The following is a 21973-nucleotide window of genomic DNA, read 5'->3' on the forward strand; positions in this document are numbered from 1 at the left end:
AGATCAGCTTTCAGGAAAAGAGAGCGGATGAGGGTATGTCTACAGAATATATTAATTGATGAAAACTGGGCTGTCTGCACTCTCAAAGTGCATGTTGTTGCCAAATGTATTTCATATGCTGTAAACCTAGTTCATAGTTGTTAGTTTCCTTTAATGCCAAACAAACACATACCAATCGTTGGCTAGAAGGCGATCGCCGAATTCGTCCTCGCTTTCTCCCGTGTCGCTGGCTGTCGTGTCGTTTTCGTCGGTTTCGCTTGCATACGGTTCAAACCGATATGGCTCAATAGCTTCAGTTTCTTCTTCAATTTCGTTTTCGCTACCTGCCTCCACATTACAACCATCCGTTTCAATACATGCGTAATCTGTTGAATCGCTTAAACCGCTGAAATCCGAGTCTGAATCCGAGCTAATGTCGCTATAACTTGCTGTTCTATCTGCCATGTTTGTTTGTATTGGCATCACTGTGTGATGTCACAGGAAAAGTGTATATAACGATGGTTAAAATCAGGCACTTTGAAGCTTTTTTTAGGGATATTGCGTGATGGGTAAAATTTTGAAAAAAACTTCGAAAAATAAAATAAGCGACTGGGAACTGATTTTGAATGGTTTTAACACTTCTGAAATTGTGATAATGTTCCCCTTTAACTGCAATATCAGTGGATTCTGGAAAGAGGTGAAAACATTGAACCGAGGCAGTATGCCGCTGCCATGCACAATTGAGGGTGTAGCTGGAGCTGATAACATAGCTGAGAAATGGAGGCAGCACTATTCTGCACTTTTTAATTGTGTTAAAAGTGACCCCTTTGATATAGGCAGCATCCACAACTGTGAGGCTGTTGGAGTCACTGTAAGTGAGGTGCTGCAGGCAATATCCCAGCTAGCTGATAATAAAGCCAGTGGCCCTGATCATATAACTGCAGAACACCTGAAACATGCCAGCCCCAGAGTAGCGGTCCTGCTTTCCATCTGTTTTACAGGCCTGATGTCACACCGGCTGCTGCCTGACTCCATGCTGGCTGTCACTCTGGTGCCGGTCATCAAGGACAAGGCAGGTAAGGTGGGAAGCATGGAGAATTACAGGCCTATTGCACTTGCAAGCATACTTTCTAAAGTTATAGAGAGAATTTTATTAGACCGCTTAAGCGCTTTTCTTACCACTGCTGACTATCAGTTTGGTTTTAAAACTAAGCATGGTACTGACCTTTGTATCTATGCATTGAAAGAAGTGATTGATATTTATAAAGGTAAGAACTCCTCAGTTTTAGTCGGCTATATTGACGCGTCGAAAGCTTTTGATAGAGTCAACCATCAGAAACTGTTTTTAAAACTGAAAGAGAGGGGCGTGCCTGATAGTATCATCAGAATTATGTCATATTGGTATGCTAATCAGAGCATGCATATCAGATGGGGCGATAAATGCTCAGCAACATTTAAGGTTGGGAACGGGGTACGCCAGGGTGGAATTCTCTCCCCTGCCCTCTTCAATCTGTATATGAATGACCTATCTGTACAGCTCAATACCTGTAGAACAGGATGTGTACTTGGTAATACTGTGGTCAATCATTTTATGTATGCGGATGATTTAGACATTCTGTCTCCCAGCAGTGCTGGCTTCCAACAGCTGCTGAATATATGTACAGATTATGGTTCAAAATATGATGTGAAGTATAATGCCAAAGAGTGTCATCATGATATGTAGAACAAGAGAAGACAAGGACCTCTCTTTTCCTTCGTTCTATCTGTCAGGACAGGTGCTAAGTGTGTGTGATAAAACTAAGTATCTGGGGCACATCATTACTGATCTATTGGGTGATGATGATGACCTATACAGACAGCGGCGTATGCTGTATGCCCAAGCCAACATGCTGAGAAAGAAATGTTATTATTGTACAAATGATGTAAAGATAAACTTATTCAGAGTCTATTGCACTCCTCTGTATACTGCCCCCCTGTGGGTAAGTATAAGCAGAAAAGCATACAGAAGCTGCAGGTTGCTTCTAATGATTGTATGAGGCTGCTCCTGGGAATTCCAAGAAGCTCCAGTGCAAGCCAGATGTTTGTTAGTGTTAGGGTGCCCACTTTCTCAGCGTTGCTACGCAACCTCATGTATAAGTTTATGTGTAGGGCATCTGAGTCTGAAAATGACATAATCACTGTGATAACGAACTCTGGCTGCAGTTCTGTTAGGTACTCATCTGGACTGTGGAACCATTGGCACACAGGTTTGTATGTCAGAAACTGACATTTGGGCTTTATGTTTTATCTTTAATGTTTTGTATCGTGTTTTTATATGTTTAATGGATCTTAAGGTCTGCAATAAAGATTGATGATGATTAAAAGAAACCTGTGAAGGAGAGTGCTTTGAGGCATCCCTTTAAGTACCGTTTGTATAGATCGACCTATTTGTTTACATTGAGGAGCGCTAGCTATTAGATATTGCATCCTCCTACGGTGTGTAGTGAAGCATGTTTCGTAATTCCTCATCCAGTAGGGATGATACTTGTATGAAAATGTATTTGTCGCCATGGAGGCGAGGATTCTGGATTTAGGAGTCGCTAAAACACTGCCGACTGCGGATGGACGTTAGCCGCTAGCGAGCTATGTTTTAAAGCACCTCTTGTAGAGCGGCGTTTCAGTGTTTATACTTCAACTTTATCGCTAGTTCAACAAAAAAATATATATTTTTGCTGTCGTAGGGATGATTTTTAAAGAGCTTTTATGCAGAAAGTCCTTAAAAACTACAGAGCGCTCCTGTAACTGACAAAATAAACTGACCAAAAATAAATGTCTACTGTAGAGCAGTGTTTTTTAACCATGGTGCCATGGCGCTCTCTCAAAAAAATCAGTTTCTCTGGTGTGGTCTGTAGAGGTTCTCAGTTGTAATACACTTTTCCACCACTTGTGGCAGTAATGACAATATCAAACAAAAAGAAGACGTCCGGTGCGAAAGTCAGAGAAGTTTCTTAAGCGCAAAAATTATGATTAAAGTGGTGATGCTGTATTTTCATTTCCACTTTAATTTATTGGCAGTTTAGTTACGAACACATATTCATTATTCATTTTGTTTATTTTAGTACAACATAATTGTTTGTAAATGTTTTTTGCCAGTTATTTATGAGTCTCTTCTTATGCAGTATATTTGTTTAGTATTTATTTTTCTAATCAGCCCGACCTAAGCCTAACCCAGCTGGCACAAGGCATTGAAACAATGTTGATTATACATACATGACCTTCAAAACTGATTTCTAAACAAAATAGATATATTTGTATATTGAGACAACGGGGATGTCGAACGTTGGATCCACGTTGTTGGGTTGAGAAATTACCAAATTTCAATGGTCAAATCAATGTCACAACCTGACATTTAATAAACGTCGTCAAAAAGTATGTTGTTTCAACGTTGTATTTGTGTTGTAGAACATTGGTTGGTAAATGACCAAATGTCAATGGTCAAATCAACGTCAGAACCCGATATTGATTAAACGTTGTTAAAAAGCATGTTGTTTCAACGTTGTATTTGTGTTGTAGAATATTGGTTGGAAAAAATTACCAAAATTCATTGATTAAACGTTGTCCAAGAGCATGTTGTTTCAACTTTGTATTTGTGTTGTAGAACATTGGTTGGTAAATGTCAGAATCCGACATTGACTAAACGTCAAAAAGCATGTTGTTTCAACGTTGTAATTGTGTTGTTGAACATTGGGTTGGGTAAATGACCAAATGTCAATGGTCAAATCAACGTCAGAACCCGACATTGATTAAACGTCGTCAAAAAGCATGTTGTTTCAACGTTGGATTTGTGTTGTAGAATAATGGTTGGAAAAAATGACCAAAATTCAATGGTGCAATCAACGTCAGAACCCGACATTGATTAAACGTCGTCAAAAAGCATGTTGTTTCAGTGTTGGATTTGTGTTGTAGAATATTGGTTGGAAAAAATGACCAAAATTCATTGATTAAACGTTGTCCAAAAGCATGTTGTTTCAACGTTGTAATTGTGTTGTTGAACATTGGGTTGGTAAATGACCAAATGTCAATGGTCAAATCAACGTCAGAACCCGACATTGATTAAACGTCGTCAAAAAGCATGTTGTTTCAACGTTTGATTTGTGTTGTAGAATAATGGTTGGAAAAAATGACCAAAATTCAATGGTGCAATCAACGTCAGAACCCGACATTGATTAAACGTCGTCAAAAAGCATGTTGTTTCAGTGTTGGATTTGTGTTGTAGAATATTGGTTGGAAAAAATGACCAAAATTCAATAGTCAAATCAACGCCAGAACCCAACATTGATTAAACGTTGTTAAAAGGCATGTTGTTTCAACGTTGTATTTGTGTTGTAGAATATTGGTTGGGAAAAATCACCAAAATTCAATGGTCAAATCAACGTCAGAACCCGACATTAATTAAACGTCGTCAAAAAGCATGTTGTTTTGACGTTAACTTTGAGTTGCTCAACGTTGTTTCAATCTCTTGTTGACATGTTGAATAAATAATATTTATGATAAACACATTTTCATATCATTTGACAAGGTTGTAAACTGTACGTAAATTAGATCAAATATATGAGTACAATTCAAATCAAGTGTAAAATTACTAATTCAGTTTTAATATGTGAGTGTGGCCCCTCTGTAGTGGAAAAGTTGGGCCCTGAGATCAAAAAGGTTGAAAACCCCTGTTGTCGAGGACTCTGGTTCTACGGAATATACAAAATAAAACTAGCTTTCTGGACATGTGGCCCCCAAAACCAAGACATTGACTATCCCTGCTGTAGACCAGTGTTTTTACAGTCTGAGATACAGTCTGGTGTGCGATGGGAGATTATGTAGTTTCACCTAATTGGGTAAAAAACATTTTTTGCAAAGCAGTAATTATAATTTGCAAAAAATTTGCTGTTGTTGAGTGTCTGTGCTCTCTAGATCTCGGCAAAGTAACCGTAACTCTTTCATATCAGTAGGTGGCAGCAGGTAGCTAATTGCTTTGTAGATGTCGGGAACGACGACAATGGTTTGTCGTGATCCCAATATGCAGACGACAGCGTGCAGGTAAACAAGGTGTATAATGCTTAAACCAAAAATAAACAAAAGGCGAATGCCGCTGAGAAAAGGCATTGAAGATTAGGGAAGGCTATGCAAAACAAAACTAAAACTGAACTGGCTACAAAGTAAACAAAAACAGGGTGCTGGACGACAGCAAAGACTTGCAGTGCGTGGAGCAGACGGCGTCCACAAAGTACATCAACAATGTCCACACAAAGAAGGATAAAAACAACTTAAATATTCTTGATTGCTAAAACAAAGCAGGTGCGGGGAATATCGCTCAAAGGAAGACATGAAACTGATACAGGAAAATACCAACAAAACAGGAAAAGCCACCAAAATAGGAGCGCAAGATAAGAACTAAAACATTATACATAGGAAAACACCAAAAAACTGTGACAGGTCGTGACAGTACACCTACTTTGAGACAAGAGCTATAGTGATGCATGGTTGATTATGGTTTAAAGTCATATCCAACAATTGCGAAAACGACTTTTTATTGTCAATATCGACTGTTGAGTTTCATTTTTTAATGTTTTCTGCTGGTGGTGTGCCTCCGGATTTTTTCTATGAAAAAAAATGTGCCTCGGCTCAATAAAAGGTTTAAAAACACTGCTGTAGACAAGCATGGGATAAAGGGATCAGACATAGATTTGTCTGCTTGAAGATATTAAAATGTTCTAATTTCACTTTCAGTCCAGCTCAAATCTTCATTTCCAACAAGTAGCGTACAAATAAGGAGATAAATAAAAATGATCGCACACTGTGTGTAAAAGGAAAATAACGTGACCAAGTACAAACACACAAAAAAAGTGACAGCACGTAGGAATAAAAGTGAAATATTAACATGACATGTTAGCTACTTTTAAACAACAACTCACCTATGGAAGTGTCCCTCTTTCAGGTGTGGAGACTTTCACAGAAGGAGCAGTGAACTTCGCGGGACATTCTGAGAGGCGTGCTCACTTTCCAACTCGGCGTGGACTCGCTTGACCAGACGACCGCTGACACTTTTCTTCTTCGCAGCGTCGCTTTTGTTTTGTTTGTTTATCCTCCGTGTTGTGATTGAAACCTTCCCCGGAGAAGCGGCAGAGAAGTCGGCGACAACAGGTGAGCTCGTAGCCTGAAGGCACACGAAGGAGGAGGCGGAGAAACCAACTCCAACTTTTTTTTTCCTTTTTTTTTTTTTAAACCAACCAAAGCGCGTCTTGTTGACGTTTCCTAACAAACATGGCCGCCATTTACTGTACAGCCTTCAAAATATGGTTGCTATTCTGGGGACTTGACACTAATGTGTCATTGTGCCCTGGCCCCTTAGCACCAGCACGTCAAACACAAGATGATTATTTATTATCACAATTACATTTTACATTTTTACATCAGAAAAGACCGTGCCTAAATATATTGCAAGTGTAAAAGCACCTGCGAGTGAGATCTTTATGCTCTAATGCAGTGGTCCCCAACCACTGGTCCGGGGGCCGGCATTGGTCCGTGACGCATTTGGTACAAGGCCGCAGGGCCGGCCCGTGGCATAGGCCGTATAGGCAAATGCTAAGGGCGCCGTCCATCAGGGGGCGCCACGCCAGAGCCACAAATGTTGGAGAAAAAAGAAAAAAGAAAAAAAAAGTTGGTACTATTATTTCTAAATACAAAAAATAATCCCACGTTAATTAAAATGCAAAGTAAAGCCTATTTAATAGGTGCGCCCCCTCCCTTCCCGTATCATGACTCTTTTTGGACGTCACCACATCAAAAAATCAACACAATATGTCAAAACGGCCAAAACTGTCAGGTGCCCAGGGAAGAAAAAAGAGAAAAGAAGAGGAGAAACGAGAAAAGACAGAGGTAGCAGGTAGGTAACGTTAGCCTACATGAAATTATTTGTCTGTTACAGAATGTGATAGTAGCTGGCTTTTTAGCATTAAGCTAATGTTACATGATTCGGCAATTGCTAATCAATAAATAGCTAGTTCTGTTTTAACGTCGGGTTAATATTGTGGAGGGGGCTAAATTGTTATGGAAAATAATAATGTAACGTTAGGTAATTACAGTACTCCCACCTTACATTCCTCAGGGACATTTGTATTAGATCTTTTAAGCAGGTGTTTTTTGTTTACATTGTTATTGCCTTCTGGTTAGCTAATGTTTGCCCTGCAGGTAATAGTCACTTTTCCACCCCTTTATATATTAGGTATAGTTGTAAGTAAAAAAAAAAAAGGTCAAAGACAAAGCTATTCGGCTTCTTGTGAGTATATACACTTCACTGCCGATGTGGGGGGGCGCCACCTAAAATCTTGCCTAGGGCGCCAGATTGGTTAGGGCCAGGCCTGCAAGGCCACACAGAAACATTAAAGGGGAACATTATCACCAGACCTATGTAAGCGTCAATATATACCTTGATGTTGCAGAAAAAAGACCATATATTTTTTTAACCGATGTCCAAACTCTAAATGGGTGAATTTTGGCGAATTAAACGCCTTTCTATTATTCGCTCTCGGAGCGATGCACATCGGGAAGCAATCCGCCATTTTCTCAAACACATTACAAACACCGAGTCAAATCAGCTCTGTTATTTTCCGTTTTTTCGACTGTTTTCCGTACCTTGGAGACATCATGCCTCGTCGGTGTGTTGTCGGAGGGTGTAACAACACGAACAGGGACGGATTCAAGTTGCACCAGTGGCCCAAAGATGCGAAAGTGGCAAGAAATTGGACCTTTGTTCCGCACACTTTACCGACGAAAGCTATGCTACGACAGAGATGGCAAGAATGTGTGGATTACCAGCGACACTCAAAGCAGATGCATTTCAAACTGGACTGGACAGATCAGCTTTCAGGAAAAGAGAGCGGATGAGGGTATGTCTACAGAATATATTAATTGATGAAAATTGGGCTGTCTGCACTCTCAAAGTGCATGTTGTTGCCAAATGTATTTCATATGCTGTAAACCTAGTTCATAGTTGTTAGTTTCCTTTAATGCCAAACAAACATATACCAATCGTTGGTTAGAAGGCGATCGCCGAATTCGTCCTCGCTTTCTCCCGTGTCGCTGGCTGTTGTTTCGTTTTCGTCGGTTTCGCTTGCATACGGTTCAAACCGATATGGCTCAATAGCTTCAGTTTCTTCTTGAATTTCGTTTTCGCTACCTGCCTCCACACTACAACCATCCGTTTCAATACATGCGTAATCTGTTGAATCGCTTAAACCGCTGAAATCCGAGTCTGAATCCGAGCTAATGTCGCTATACCTTGCTGTTCTATCCGCCATGTTTGTTTGTATTGGCATCACTGTGTGACGTCACAGGAAAATGGACGGGTATATATAACGATGGTTAAAATCAGGCACTTTGAAGCTTTTTTTAGGGATATTGCGTGATAGGTAAAATTTTGAAAAAAAACTTCGAAAAATAAAATAAGCCACTAGGAACTGATTTAACCCTTCTGAAATTGTGATAATGTTCCCCTTTAAGGCCCCGTTTACACAAATCCAACGTTGAAACAACATGCTTTTTTGACGACGTTTAATCAATGTCGGGTTCTGACGTTGATTTGACCATTGACATTTGGTCATTTACCAACCAATGTTCAACAACACAAATACAACGTTGAAACATCATGCTTTTTGACAACGTTTAATCACACCTAACCTTATTGGGTGCCCACACACAACAATGCCACCGTTTAAGACTAGAGATGTCCGATAATGGCTTTTTTGCCGATATCCGATATTCCGATATTGTCCAACTCTTAATTACCGATTCCGATATCATCCGATACCGATATATACAGTCGTGGAATTAACACTTTAGTATGCCTAATTTTGTTGTGATGCCCCGCTGGATGCATTAAACAATGTAACAAGGTTTTCCAAAATAAATCAACTCAAGTTATGGAAAGGCAGCACAGTGGAAGAGGGGTTAGTGCGTCTGCCTCACAATACGAAGGTCCTGAGTAGTCGTGAGTTCAATCCCGGCCTCGGGATCTTTCTGTGTGGAGTTTGCATGTTCTCCCCGTGACTGCGTGGGTTCCCTCCGAGTACTCCGGCTTCCTCCCACCTCCAAAAACATGCACCTGGGGATAGGTTGATTGGCAACACTAAATTGGCCCTAGTGTGGGAATGTGAGTGTGAATGTTGTCTGTCTATCTGTGTTGGCCCTGCGATGAGGTGGCGACTTGTCCAGGGTGTACACCGCCTTCTGCCCGATTGTAGCTGAGATAGGCTCCAGCGCCCCCCGCGACCCCGAAGGGAATAAGCGGTAGGAAATGGATGGATGGAAGTTATGGGAAAAAAAATGCCAACATGGCACTGCCATATTTATTATTGAAGTCACAAAGTGCATTATTTTTTTTAACATGCCTCAAAACAGTAGCTTGGAATTTGGGACATGCATGAGGTGAGGGGGGGGTAGCGGGGGTGTATATTGTAGCGTCCCGGAAGAGTTAGTGCTGCAAGGGGTTCTGGGTATTTGTTCTGTTGTGTTTATGTTGTGTTACGGTGCGGATGTTCTCCCGAAATGTGTTTGTCATTCTTGTTTGGTGTGGGTTGACAGTGTGGCGCATATTTGTAGCGGTGTTAAAGTTGTTCATACGGCCACCCTCAGTGTGACCTGTATGGCTGTTGAGCAAGTATGCCTTGCATTCACTTGTGTGTGTGAAAAGCCGTAGGTATTATGTGATTGGACCGGCACGTAAAGGCAGTGCCTTTAAGGTGTATTGGCGCTCTGTACTTCTCCCTACGTCCGTGTACCACTGCGTACAGCGGCGTTTTAAAAAGTCTTAAATTTTACTTTTTGAAACCGATACTGATAATTTCCGAACCGATACCGATAATTTCCGATATTACATTTTAAAGCAATTATTGGATATTATCGGACAACTGTATTTAAGAACCACGCTCCCCTCCGTCCGCCGGCGCAACGCGACCTAGTACGCATGCGCGGGGGGAAAAAAAATAAATAAATAAAAAAGCGTCCTTCTGCTCCAAGCTCTCCAGTAGATGACTTGACTTCACTGTGAAGTTATTTAAAAGAGTTATATTCTTAACAGTTTGCTTTGCATTTCACATTTGTTTGCTGTGTTTTGTGTGCAAGTTTTTAAATTAAAATGTGTCTCCTTTGAACAATATCCAGTGTTGTGGTATTTCAATTAACTAGAATCCAGTGTGCTGTGGGCCCCTATTGCATACTTGCCAACCCTCCCGATTTTCCCGGGAGACTCCCGAATTTCAGTGCCCCTCCCGAAAATCTCCCGGGGCAACTATCCTCCCGAATTTCTCCCAATTTCCACCCGGACAATATTGGGGGCGTACCTTAATGGCACTGCCTTTAGCGTCCTCTACATCCTGTCGTCACGTCCGCTTTTCCTCCTATCAAAAAGCGTGCCGGTCCAGGCACATAATATATGCGGCTTTTACACACACAGAAGTGAATGCATGCATACTTGATCAACAGACATACAGGTCACACTGAGGGTGGCCGTATAAACAACTTTAACACTGTTACAAATATGCGCCACACTGTGAACCCACGCCAAACAAGAATGACAAACACATTTCGGGAGAACATCCGCACCGTAACACAACATAAACACAACAGAACAAATACCCAGAACCCCTTGCAGCACTAACTCTTCCGGGACGCTACAACATCCCGAATTCGGAGGTCTCAAGGTTGGCAAGTATGCCCTATTGTAGTAAATCACACCTGAGCCATCATAAATTAATTAAATCTTTATTAGACATGAGAAAGTAGACAATTCGATAAACTGTCTGGTTCCATCTTTCAGCTGCTGCTAATGGCGGAGTTAGCGAACATGCGGGCATCATGCACGCTGCCTGGCCATTTCACAGTCACATCCATAAAGCAATATTGTTAGTCACACACTGCCTGTATCACATCCACGGGAGGAAGGGACCAAGTTTTTCGGTAAATAGACTCACAGCTGACCCGGACATTTGAAAGTTCTCTTGCCGTCTGAGAAGTGTTGTATCCCAAATAGCTGCAATCGCCCGTTGCCTTCTATTAAGGTATTGATTTGTGATTTCCAAAAGCGCTTGTACATGTACAAGAAGGAGAAACACGGGCATGTCTGCATGATCCGCCTCTATCTTTGTTGCAGGCGCGGACTTTCTGGCGTCACTTCCTGTGTGGGGCGTCGTTTTTCTGACGTCACTTCCTCTCCGAACTCACTTTGTAAACGATCAATGAGTCCATACAAAGCTAAGTGCCGGAGATTCAAGAATTACACGGCTGACTTACCCGTGTAAAAATTTGTCCGAGGAAGGGGACCTTAGACGATGGTTTAGTGTGGCTGAAACGGGGCTTCGGCTAAATAATTATTCGTTTAAGGGGTTAAACGACTTAGTGTAGACATGGCCTTAATCATTTCTAACAGACCGCATCTTCTCCTACTGAACTATCGCCAGTCCCACCAGACACATCAATAAGTTTGTTCATAGATCAGTGGTGGGTCGTCATGGCCAGCAAGGCCTTCTCTGCTGGTGTAACATAACCAGAAATCATGATCATAATTAAAGATAAAAAATGTTTTTTATTTACTTTCCCTAAATATCTAAAAGTATTCATGTTTTCTTCATGTCATATTATGCTCATTCCAGTGCTGTTGTTTTTAGTTTTAGTTTGTATCCAATCAGAATTCAGCTATCTTATGTTTCCATGCTGTACCAAATCTGCCCAGGGCCTCCAGAATCAACAATGTGGGCGTCTGTGCACTGTAAGTGAACGGGGACATACAGTTGATAGACAGTTGCGATAGCCAATCAGATCACGATGAACGTTGAACGTGACATTTACGTGTCCTGTGATTGGATACTCATCGGGACGGATGAGTTTGAGAAAGCATAGAGTTGAGAGACAGTTGCGATAGCCAATCAGATCACAAGTTGTTGACAGTAGCTGTTCTGTTACAACTAAAAGTTGTAAACTCTTGTTGTTAAAGTGGGTCATGCTTGTCATTTAATCAACATTGTTACATGTGTCATTTGTCGCCACCATGTGGTCAGGGCAGTTAATATATCTTTGATAAGTGTGTACTTTGAATCAAACTTTATTGACCGGAAGTTGCATAAGCCAAGCAGAGAAATTTAGGGTATATGTTTTAATTGCTGATGCGTTTTAATTGATTTTTAAATGCCCCAGAAAATAACCCGTTTTGTACACTGTTGATGTGATCAATGGCCAATAGGGTGTAAATGTGTTCATGTATAGCAGGGGTGCTCACACTTTTTCTGCAGGCGAGCTACTTTTCAATTGATCAAGTCGTGGGGATCTACCTCATTCATCTACCGGTATATAATTTATATTTACTTATTTATGAAATATATGTTTTTGTTAACTAGTTAAATGTGTTTAATGATAATGCAAGCATGTTTAACACATATAGTTAATATTGTTAACAAGTTAAAGGTGTTTAATAAAAATGCAAGCATGTTTAACACATATAGTTAATACTGTTAATAAATTAAAGGTGTTTAATGATAATACAAGAATGTTTAACACATATAGTTAATATTGTTAACAAGTTAAAGGTGTTTAATGATAATACAAGAATGTTTAACACATATAGTTAATATTGTTAATAAGTTAAAAGTGGTTAAAGATAATACAAGCATGTTTAACACATATAGATTCCTTTCTTTCATGAAGACAAGAATATAAGTTGGTGTATTACCTGATTCTGATGACTTGCATTGATTGGAATCAGACAGTGGTGCTGATAATGTCCGCATTTTCGAATGGAGGAGAAAAAAAGTCCTCCTTTCTGTCCAATACCACATGAAAGTGGTTGGTTTTTGGCATCTTATTTGTCCAGCTTCCGTACTCCTCTGTATACACTTTACAAGAAATACATTGTCGGCAAACTCCGTAGCTTGCTAGCTTGTGCACGCCAGCTTTCTGAGACTGTTATTTTGTTAGCGCAGGCAGGATGAAGCAGAGCTTTTATTGTGCAACTGTGCAGTCGGTCTTTGGAGTTTTGACGACAGGTACGGTGCCAGAGTCTGTTGAAATAAAGTGTTTCTCGCCTTCCTGTCAGTAATTTTAATGAGCTGGCGGCAGCCAGCGTCATCTCAGAAGACCCTCGGGTGCCGTGAATGTCAATCAAGTGACGAAAGTGACGTCATAGTGAAGATTTATGATCGCTCATTTTTAGGACTATTTTTTTAATGCCTGGCTGGTGATCGATTGACACACCCTCCGCGGTCGACCGGTAGCTCGCGATCGACGTAATGAGCACCCCTGATGTATAGTATTTATCTAGCAATGGTCATGTGGTGACATCAATGATGGTATTTTCAGAGGTAATCATTGAAGTCAGAGATCATTGAAGGCCTAAGTGGGAAACGCACGGCCCGCCACTGTCATAGATGTATTATAAAACTCCTGATAGGAAGTTGTCATTTGCTATATTTGTTACATCTTTGTTACATGGGACAATGCGCATTAATAAACATATAAAATGTAAAGATGCCAAATCGTAGCCAAAAGATAGGTCCCATCTGCAGTCCGCGGCAGGTTGATGACCTAAGATCAGTGCAGATCAGGAACAAAGTGACCATAGTAGTTAAAGTGCATAAGGCAGATGGGGAAGTGCTAAATTGTTGCATATAATAATTGTGCTGAAGGAAGTAAATATACATTTCCTTTGGCTTCGTAAGTTAAAGTGCTGGTATTATTGCACATAGTCCTATTACATGAGTAGTTAGCAATAACATATGTATTTATGCATGGAAAATTGGACCAAAAAAGCTAACTTTAGTGTAACTACATATAAAGAATATTGCACAAAATATGAATACATAACTTTTAGAATGGAAATAGAAGTCCACAGAAATCTATTGGAACTAATGGCAAGTATGTCTAGCTTTATTATATATCCAAGCTCTTGTCCTTGAATGTGATGTATCACCTATAACCCATCAGATACTAAAGCTAAAAAAATGAGTAAAAAACAAGTGTATGGAGAACTTTTTTGCAAAAGGAAAAGGCCAGGGGCTCCCACTAATTCAATGTATTCATTTTTCATGCACTTATTTGCTATATTTATCTGCCACACGTGAAAGGCCGGTCCATGAAAATAATGCCGACATCAAACCAGTCCTGGTGCAAAAAAGGTTGGGGAACCCTGCTCTAATATTCGGAGAAATATAATCTTAGATGAAAATCTAATTTAAAACATTTGTATGCTGGTACAACACTTAACTTTAGCATATCTGTATGTGGAATTAAATGATGGAAAGAATTAACCAAAGAAATCAAACAAAGCGCCAATATGATTCAGTTTAAGAGACTGTTCAAACTGCAAGTGTCCACAAAGTACACAAAACAAGAATTGTTTCTTTTTTTATTGAGACAAAGATTATTTATGTATTTAGTATTTGTTTGCTTACTATGGTATATTTATTTATTATTTATTTGTTCACGGTTCTGTTACAGGGAACAAGGAAATTGGATAAAATTGATGTGGTATGAAAAGGTGTACGATTAAATAAACTCTGCTTCTTCCTACTCCTTTTCGGACGGGCTGTAATGAAACAACTGGAAATGTGTGATGCATTACATGTTATCATGTGCATGTTGAAATAAACTGAAACTGAACTGAACTGAATGTCGATCCTCAAATCAAAATATCGATACTTCTGATACTTTAGTACAGGGGTGTCCAAACTTTTTCCACCGTCAACGTATGTGAAGGCCATTTTGATGTTTTATTCTAAAAAATGCTAAAAACAAATATTGTATATTATTATTATACTTTGAACATTTCAGCTTTTTATCATTGTGTACCGATTGTTTCGTTGTATTTTCTTACATGTTTACTATTTGTTCCCATGTAAGAATAGAATAATAATAATAATATTATGCTTATGTAGCTGCATAACCTACCCAGTAGGCACTGGGTAGGCATTAAAACAACGTTGAGAATTTGTTGAATGAGGTCCTGACGTTGAGCAACTCAATAATAACCTTGAAACAACATGCTTTTTGACAACAGTACTTCAATGTCAGGTTGTGATGTTGATGTGACCGTTGAATTTTGGTCATTCACCAACCAATATTCTACAACAAAAACACAACATTAAAACAACATGCTTTTTGACAACGTTTAATCAATGTCGGGTTCTGACGTTGATTTGACCATTGAAGTTTGGTCATTTTCCAACTAATATTTTACAACACAAACACAACGTTGAAACAACATGCTTTTTGACGACATTTAATCAATGTCGGGTTATGATATTGATTTGACCATCGAAGTTTGGTCATTCCCCAACTAATATTCTACAACAGAAACAACATTGAAAACATTTTTTTTATTTTTTTTATTTTTAACACCTAAATCTATAGATTACCTTCAGATTACTATCTGTTGATTGTAAGTATATAATTTAATGTTTATTTTATGTCATTTTTTGTCCAAGAAAAGTTGTTTATGGCAAACACAAAATATTTAAACGTGGAAATTTTGATGTGAAATAATTGGAGCCATAAATAGGTCAGTAATTAACAGAGGTGGGACCAAGTCATTGTTTTGCAAGTCACAAGTAAGTCTCAAGTCTTTGCCCTCAAGTCCGAGTCAAGTCCCGAGTCAAGACAGGCAAGCCCCGAGTCAAGTCCAAAGTCAAGACTGGAAAGTCTCAAGTCAAGTCCTAAGTCCTGCATTTTGAGTTTCGAGTCCTTTCAAGTCCTTTTAACCACAGACTAATATATTAACACAGATTGTGTATGCTTTTCAAACGCTGTATTTATTTATTAAAACAAGTGCATTTTAAATTGCAGGAAAGAAAATTGTGCTGACATTGCACTTTATAATAGCACTATTAACCAGTCATTTTAAACATTAACTCATTCCTTTACAGAACAAACACATTGAAAAATAAAGTGCAAATGTACTTATTTGTACAAAAGTGTTAACGTTGAAAAAACATGACATATACGTGAACATAACAAAAAAGTTGTACTTTTTATATGTCAGGGCCCTATGCTGCATTGCATTTGCAAAAGACCAAATTAGCCAAGAGTCTGTCAGTCATTTGTGCACGATGGGGGCGTAGTATGATGCCACCATGGCTGAAAACTCGCTCCACTGGAGCACTGGAGGCAGGCACTGCCAAGACTCTCATGGCCACTCGGAACAGTGAAGGAAGAGTCTTCATGTTCAATGCCCAGAACAAAAGGGGGGAGAGAGTTGTTTTGGGTTGGTGCACTACTTGTAAGTGTATCTTGTGTTTTTTATGTTGATTTAATTAAAAAAAGAAAAAAAAAAACTTTCTTGTGCGGCCCGATACCAATCGATCCACGGACCAGTACCGGGCCGCGGCCCGGTGGTTGGGGACCACTGAGGTAAACAACCAACAGTATGTCAGAAAGCTAGCTAAAACGGTACACATATTCATAATATAGTATACATTTTAACTGACCTTTATTTTACTATTTTTGTCTTTTTTTAGGTGGCTAAAATACGCGGTGCTGCTGACCGCCTTCTAACGTTACGTGTAATATATTGACTAACGTAACCCTGCTTGAAAAAAATCACTGAACAAAAAGTATGAATAAGGTAGTGAACTGCAACAGATTCCCGTGTTTGCAATAACGTTATAACGTTAGCAGTGAGTTTACAGCCTCACTGATTTAACTACACAGCAAATAAAAATCACGTTACTTAGCCAATAAACGTTATCTTACATTCAAAACTTACCGTTCTTTGTGCAACTTCAAATGCCGGACGAAGTTGGAAGTTGTTGCCTCTCCATCAGTAATTTTCGAACCGCATGTGTTGCATGCTGCAAACCGTTTTGTGTTGACCACCTCGTAATTTTTATACCCAAACAAAATTATTTTAGGTATCATTTTTTGTTCACTGGCGTGTGGTTTGGACATGTCTTCTTCGTTGGTTGTCCTGCAATTTGATTGGATGAATGCTGTGTGATGAAAACAAAGTAGATCTAATTTGATTGGCTGTTGTACAGAGAGCACACCAGCTGACACACGCAACGCTGATAGACAAGTACACAATGAAAAATACGGAGCGCTCCCGAATAACTTTTTCATCTTTGGGTTTTGGGGAAAGTAGCAAGTCATGTCAATTCAAAAGGCTCAAGTCCAAGTGAAGTCACAAGTCATTGATGTTAAAGTCTAAGTCGAGTTGCAAGTCTTTTTACATTTTGTCAAGTCGAGTCTAAAGTCATCAAATTCATGACTCGAGTCTGACTCGAGTCCAAGTCATGTGACTCGAGTCCACACCTCTGGTAATTAATAACTTTTATTTTAATTCATTATTATTTTTTGAGCAATAACAGTTTCAAAAGAAAATCCCACTAAAATTATCGGTGATCCGCTCATAAAAATCCGAAAAATAAATCATACATTTTTTTTTCAACGCCTCAGTCTCTGGATTTACTTCAGATCTATCCATCGATGTAAGTAATACTTTCTTTTCTTTTTTATTGTATGTTTTATGCCCTTTTTGCTCCTAGTTCTTTATGGCAAACACACAAAATATCCAGAAGGGCCCTACTCATACAAGTTCTAAAAATAAATCATAATTAAAAAAAAATATTTTAACATCTAAGTCTTTAGATTACCTTAAGATCTATCTGTTGATAAGTATATTTTTTATATTTGTATTTGTTTATTTTAAGCCATTTTTGTCCAAGAAAACTTAAGTTTCTTATGGCAAACACACAAAATATTTGAACGTGGAAATTATAATAATTATAATTGTATGCCCTTTTTATACAAAAAAAACTTAACTTTTTTATGGCAAACACAGTAAATATGCTATAAATTCTCCCAAAAATATTTGAATATGTCATATGTAATTACAGCCTTGAATGGGTCAATAATTCATTTGATTTTGATTCATTATTTTTTGAGCAATAAGTTAAAGAAAAAAAAATCCCACTAAAATTTTGGGGATCCACAAGTGCCCCACTCATACAAGTCCTTAAAATAAAAATTGTTTTAAATTTATTTAAATGCCTAACTCTTTATATTACCTTCAGATTATAAATTTATTTTTTAAATGTATTTTGTTTATTTTATGCCATTGTTATCCAAGAAAACTTAGTTTTTAATGCAAACACACAAAATATTTCAACGTGGAAATTATAATAATTAAAAAAAAAAGTTTTTTGTATATTTTATGCCATTTTTGTCCAAGAAAACTTAGTTTCTTATGGAAAACACACAAAATATTTCAACGTGGAAGTTATAATAATTTAAAAAAAAAGTTTTTTGTATGTTTTATGCCCTTTTTGGCAAAAAAACTTACTTTTTTTTTTTTTTGGCAAACACACTAAATATGCAACATTTTCCCCAAAAAATATTTCAATGTGATACGTAATTGCAGCATTGAATGGGTCAATAATTCATAACAACTTTGATTTTGATTTATTATTATTTTTTGAGCAATGGCAGTTTGAAAGAAAAAAAACAGCCTGCATGGCAGCTTTGTTTTATCAGAGTCAACATTACGACTTTTTATCGTTACATTTCCCTTATTTGCTCATTTACTCCTCATGTTTTATAGTGTTCTTCGAATGTGGTGCGGGCCGCACTTTGGACCCACCAGGTTACTTTGAGTGGATCTTTACATGCTGGCATCTTCTACTCAGGCCACCAACGATCAATCCATGGGTAAGTACCGTATGCAACACATTGGGATTATAGACCCCGGCAGATTAAAATACCAATAGGTATCAGGCCCTGGGTGTTGTCGACCAGTGCTGCATGGAACCCTCTATAGGGGCCACTTGTCCAGTGAGCTGAAAGTGAAACAGATGGTTTCCAGTGACATGTGGCTGGCAGATGGGTGGGAGGAGAGAAGCTGGCATCGACACTGCCCAGCTGCAGAAGCATAATGGAGGGCGCCGTATATCTTCAGGTAATGGGTACAACTAGAAGACAAGAAGGGTTGTCCCATACAGTAAAATTGTCCTTCTCCACAGCCGCCACACAATGAATGTGTCCCGCTCTTAAACCTTATCTTCTTTCAAGGATAGGAGCGCATTCCTTTGGACACAAGTGCACTCGAATCACTAAGTCTCCCAAGGGGGGCAAGACTTGAAATGTGACCAGAGTTTTCAGTAACAGAAAATACGCCTTTGAAAGCTCACAAAAAGCTGGTTTGTAGCCGGTCGGTGTGTGTCAGGGCACGGCACTCCCCTTCCGTAGAAACCCGTCTTTCAGGTCGTGTCAGTGAAGTGTTGCTAAAGACACACGGACGGTTCAGCTACGCTGTAAATCAGTGCTGTGCAAACTGTTTCCACTGAAAAATCTAAACATTTTTAACATATAGATTTTTTTTTAAACTTTTGGGGCTTCCCTTAAGTTTGGTCCTTTGAGGGTGTCAGTCATAAAAATGTTAAAAATATGTCATATCCTATTTCTTTTTTTTATTCAACGCTTGCTATAAAGTTTTTTTTTTTTTTTTTTAATTGGGTACTCCTGCTTCCTCCCACCTTCAAAAACATGCACCTGGCTATAGGTTGATTGGCAACACTAAATTGGCCTTAGTGTGTGAATGTGAATGTGAATGTTGTCTGTCTATCTGTGTTGGCCCTGCGATGAGGTGGCGACTTGTCCAGGGTGTACCCCGCTTTCCGCCCGATTGTAGCTGAGATAGGCTCCAGCGCCCCCCGCGACAACCAAAGGGAATAAGCGGTAGAAAATGGATGGATGGATGGATGTATACCCCCTTTGTCAAAACCCTGTTTTTTATGGCAAAAATACAAAATATGCAATGTTTTGTTCAAAAAATATTTCAAAGTAGAATATTTGATGTGAAGTTGTAGGAGCCTTCATAACAGTATTGATTTTAGATCATTATTTTTTGAGCAAAGACAGTTTGAAAAAATAAAAAATCACATTAAAATTATTGGGGACCCCAAAGGGCCCCACTCATAAAAGTGTTGAAAAAAAGTCATACATTTAAAAAAAATAAATCCTAAAAACAGACAACCTATATATTTAAAAACACGTGTCAGCTTTGTGTTATAGACCAGTGATCCACAACCACTGGGCCGCGGCTCGGTACTGGTCCGTGGACCGATTGGTACCGGACCGCACAAGAAATAAAAAAAAAAGAAGTATATATTTATATATATATTTTTATTTTTATTAAATCAACAAAAAAAAAACACAATATATACATTATATATCAATATATATCAACACAGTCTGCAGGGATACAGTCCATAAGCACACATGATTGTATTTCTTTCTGACAAAAAAAAACAAAAACATACACCCCCCCCGGTCCGTGAGAAAAATTTTCAAGCGTTGACCGGTCCTCAGCTACAAAAAGGTTGGGGACCACTGTTATAGACGACAAAATGCAGTATTATTAATTATTACAAGGGTAAAGAACAATTTTTTTTTTTTTAAAGACGAAAAAGCCTAACATGTGATACTAATATTAATACACTCTGTCGCTTATGAAACAAAACTGATGCTAACTTTTGTCTTTAAATATATATAATGTCTGTTTTTATCTTTTTTTATTTTTTTACAAAACAAAACACAAATTAAAATGGCCACCGCATACTTTGATTTTTCAGTGTTCGACCATTGGTGGAAAAAGTTTGAGTTATTAGTATCAAATAGTCCGCTTTTTTCCCTCATAAAATCACAAATTGTTCTCTTTTTTTGACACTCTTACTGTTTTTTATTGGAAAAAATATGCCGCGGGCCAACAAAACTGGAGCTGCGAGCCGCACTTTGGACACCCTGTGTTACAAAACGTTTTTTTTAGCGTGGTCAGATAATTCTCAAGTTTAAAAGACATGCAATTTTTTTTGTCAAAATTGAAAAAACTAATCCGTTTAGTAAGAAAGATGAAGTGCTTAATTAATGCACATATTTTCCAAGCTTTCGCGGGCCATGTTAAACAATGTGGCGAGACAGATCTGGCCCCCAGGCCTTGTGTTTGACACCTGTGGCATAAACAAATTAATTTAATTCAAAGTTCCATTGTACAATCAATCAAATGTACAATCAAATCAAATACAGTAGAATCTCTAAACTGGATGATTTTTTTTTTCCACACTTGTATTGCAGTTAAGATTGTTACATTGCCCGAACAGTTTATACATTTTAATAAATGACGGTGACAGTTTGACCCTGGAACGGATTACTTTACTGATATCCTATTAGAAAATGATTTGAGAAATGAAAAAAACTTAAAGAGGAACTGCACATTTTGGGGGGAATTTTGCCTATCATTTACAATCCTTATATAAGACAAGAACATATGTTTTTCTTTTGTTATGCATTCTAAATCATAAACACTAACAAAAGTCAGCTAACAAGAGTCACTTTACTTCGCCTATGAAGTGCTCTAAAAATATCCATCAAGGTTTTATATACTTGCTGTAAGTATACATGTTATTCATAATAACATATTTTCATAATTTTAGGCAAACAGTGGCATATTAATTTCACAGACGCTTTTCCCTTCGACAACAACACCACTACTAATCCTGGCAGACTTTAAGAGAGACAACAAACCTAATAAAACAATCACTTACTGTATAATGTCTGCTCTCATTGGGATTCCGACTGATGGGATGTTTATATCTTCCCGTTTAGATGAAGAATTAATCATAATCATCACGAAAGGTTAAAGAAAAGTGCTGCAATCTAGCATATTTTCGTGTCTTTCTCGCCATCTGCGGGTCTAAGTTGGATGTCAAAGTTGACCAACTTGTGGGTTATGTCCACAATCTTCTACTATCCAGGTGAGAGGCATGATTTATAATCTAGAATTAACTTTCACCGACTCAGAGGCCACGCAGCCGCTCAATATGTCACTATAGCAGCATAAGCTATGGGCGCAGCTAAAAAATAGTTTGTCTGCGTTAGCGCTTATAATAACTATATCGCTAATACTTGGTTAATATTCAGGTGACGACGT

The 21973-nt window shown here is 38.6% G+C and overlaps 1 protein-coding gene and 1 long non-coding RNA gene across 3 annotated transcripts in view; one reads left to right on the forward strand and one right to left on the reverse strand.

Moving 5' to 3' along the window:
- The window catches only part of LOC133621138 (pleckstrin homology-like domain family B member 2), a 66083-nt gene extending 59801 nt beyond the window's left edge, over positions 1-6282 (reverse strand). The window contains exon 1 of one of the 2 annotated variants that reach the window (XM_061983026.1): positions 5925-6282. The gene's annotated coding sequence lies outside the window, so the exon portion shown is untranslated. The remainder of the gene's footprint in view (positions 1-5924) is intronic. The other variant, XM_061983025.1, reaches the window with a different exon arrangement.
- The window catches only part of LOC140679675 (uncharacterized), a 348204-nt gene that overhangs the window by 24553 nt on the left and 301678 nt on the right, over positions 1-21973 (forward strand). The window lies entirely within an intron of this gene.

The sequence above is a fragment of the Nerophis lumbriciformis genome, linkage group LG21, assembly GCF_033978685.3.
Source record: "Nerophis lumbriciformis linkage group LG21, RoL_Nlum_v2.1, whole genome shotgun sequence".
NCBI classification, from domain to species: Eukaryota; Metazoa; Chordata; class Actinopteri; order Syngnathiformes; family Syngnathidae; genus Nerophis; species Nerophis lumbriciformis.